The following is a 3082-nucleotide window of genomic DNA, read 5'->3' on the forward strand; positions in this document are numbered from 1 at the left end:
TTTTCTTAAGATGATTTATGTACTTCCGCGGAGCTAGCAAGGTAGCTGTAAAAACAGGCACCTCATAGTATGTTCTAGAAAGTGGCCCTTGGAGAGGTAAACGAGCCGCACGTCAATCGATTTTTTGTATGTTTGGGGCATATACATATTAATAATCTGATCTGAGGTGCCTACTTTTACGTTCACCTCGCTAGCTCCGTAAGTAAATTAATCCTCTTAAGAAAAAGACCATGCGTGTCCAGAACACCAGATGCCTGTGTCCTCCGAGTAGTAGTAGTAACGATGTGTTTGCCTGATCTGATCATGTACTTAATCATTGCCATACTTGCACTTCGATAGTAACAACATTTGTCAAGGTTAGCTAGCAACATCCTCGGAGTTTTTGGTGGCTAAGATGTTGGGAGTCCTTGTCCAATGATTCCTGCCTGCCTCTGGCAGGCCAGGATCACCATCGCCATATCTTTGGCATCACATGTCAGGGCGGCCTGGCCGGCCAGCCGTCCTTGCCCCTGACCCAAGCTGCAAGCGGCAATGTCATACTACAGCGGATGGCCTACGTAACCGCCACCTACATTTCTGTTTTGGTTGATTTTTCCATGAAAAACTTGTATTATGGATAAGCGTTCTGCAAGGGACATGATTGATGGCCATCTGCAATGAAGCTGTTGCCCGCCCGGAGGAGGAAAGCTACCTAACCAATGGCATGGAATGCACATCGGATTACCCGCTGTTAAATAAACTGAAAAGTTACAGTTGATTGAGCCATTGATTATAGTTTACTCACCAGACGTTGATGATGATCCGATCGCCTCGGCTAAGTCGACCAAGCAATTGGTTACTCTTGTTAGACTAAGTATATGTTAGATATGCATGTTGTAATATAACTTGTATTTGTACGGTTCTCTTTTATAAATATATAACAGCCGTACCCACCAAGAATATCGTGCATTGTTCCAAACCCTAATACGTCTAACATGGTATCAGACGACGCGTTCGATCCGCGTCACGCTTCCGCCTCTACTGCCGTCGCGCCGGCTCCCGCCGCCACGCCGTCTCTCTCCACCCTGGCGATGGAGTCGCCGTTCCTAGCGTCGCCTCCGCTTGCTTGGGCCCGATCTGCTCCCGCGGGATCGCAACCTCCCGCGCCTCGATCGTCTGCGATGCCGCCGCCGCCTCAGTCTCCTGCCGTGCCGATCGCGGGCAACCCGATCCCATCGCATGGCACACCTCCTCCACCGGCCTCCTACGGCGCCTCTGGGCAGGCGGCCTACGGTGGCCCTCCGGCTCCGGTCCATTACCGCGACGCGCCCGCGGCCTCGGGGTCCTATGGCGCTCACCAGGCGCCGTACGGTGGCCCGTACCCTGCGCCATACGTCGCGCCGTCGGCTGCGTCGTACGCGCCGTACGCTGCTGCCGCCCCGACGCCCTATGCTGCCGCCCCACCGTACGCCGCCCCTCCTGCACTCCCGTATGGTGTGCACCCATCGGCGCCTTACGGTCATCATCAACAACCATCGGCCGATGCACTCGTCCCGTACAGTGTCGTCTCGCCGCCTGATCTGCCGCCCTCCGCGCCGATGGCCAAACCAGGGCCGTTTCACTTCGCTCATCTGGTGACGGTGAAGCTCTCTGCTGATAACTACCTCCTGTGGCGCGCCCAAGTGTTGCCGCTGATGCGTAGCCACTACCTTGAGGGGTATGTTGATGGCTCCCTGCCGTGTCCTCCGGCTATGGTTCCGGTACCTTCGCCCCATGGTGGCTCTGTCATGGTCCCCAACCCTGCTCATCGTCGGTGGACTGCTCAAGATCAGACCATCCTGGGTGCTATTCAGTCTTCGCTCACTCCATCCGTGGCGGGCATGGTGGTTTTTGCCGCTACGTCGAGGGATGCATGGACCACGCTTGACTCTAGTTTCTCCTCGCAGTCCCTAGCACGTTCGTCTGCCATTCGCAACCAGCTGGGTGAGGTTAAGAAGAATGATCTCTCTGTCACGGCCTTCTTCAACAAAGTAAAAAGCTTGGCTGACACACTGTCCTCAATTGGGAAGCCACTCCGTGATGAGGAGTTTACTTCATTCATTCTCAATGGACTTGACGAGGACTATGACTCTCTTGTGGAAAACGTCAATGGACGTGACACACCGATGCCACCTCGTGATCTCTATGCCCGCCTCCTTAACACGGAGCAGCGGCTCGCTGCTTGTCGCTCTGTCGGAGTCTACACGGAGGGCCCCTCTGCGAACGCTGCTCTTCGCGGGGGTGCCCGTGGTGCCAAGCAGAAGCCGCCGCCTCCCATGGGCAACCAGCCCCGTCCGCCCGCTCCAGCTCCTCCAACGGCTGGTGGCAAGCGGCTCCACTGCGAGGCGTGTGGTGCTGGGATCGAGTGTCAGCTTTGCAGCATTGAGGGACACTTGGCGTCTCGGTGTCATCGTCGTTTTAAACGCGATTTTCTTGGCATCGGGAACAATGGGAAGGGTAACGAGAAGCAAGCTGCTCTCGCTACACAGGAGCCCGGATTCACTCCATCATATTCTATGGATCCTGCCTGGTACATGGACATAGGCGCCACGAACCATTTGACGAGCCAGCTTGACAAGTTGGCCACTCGCCAGCCCTACACCGGTCATGATCAGGTCCGCACTGCCAATGGATCAGGTATGCCCATCTCACATGTTGGTCAGGCATCTCTTCTTTCCCGTACCACTAAAACCTTGCGTCTCCTTGATGTCCTTCGTGTTCCTTCAGTCACATGTAGTTTACTCTCGGTTCCTAAATTAACTCGTGACAACAATGTGTTTGTTGAGTTTCACCCTTTCCATTTTTCTGTTAAGGACCGGGACACGAGGGACGTTCTTCTTAGTGGTCGAGCTCGCGATGGCTTATATGCACTTGATGTGCCATGAGTGTCTCAAGTTTTCAGTGGTGTGCGGGTGTCATCGTCGCAGTGGCATTCTCGCCTTGGCCACCCTGCCACTCCCATTGTGCACCATGTGCTTCATCGTCATCGTCTTCCCGTTGAGTCCAGTAATAAGGAGTTTCTAGTGTGTGATGCCTGTCAACAAGGCAAGAGTCATCAGTTGCC

At 54.6% G+C, this 3082-nt stretch overlaps 1 pseudogene; it reads left to right on the forward strand.

The window, feature by feature from the left end:
* Positions 1 to 2048: 2048 nt before the first annotated feature.
* LOC147966484 (small nucleolar RNA Z247) lies at positions 2049 to 2187 on the forward strand (annotated as a pseudogene).
* Positions 2188 to 3082: the final 895 nt, after the last annotated feature.

Source organism: Triticum urartu, chromosome 6A (assembly GCF_056163025.1).
Source record: "Triticum urartu cultivar PI428250 chromosome 6A, HENAU_Tu73, whole genome shotgun sequence".
In the NCBI taxonomy this organism is placed as follows: Eukaryota; Viridiplantae; Streptophyta; class Magnoliopsida; order Poales; family Poaceae; genus Triticum; species Triticum urartu.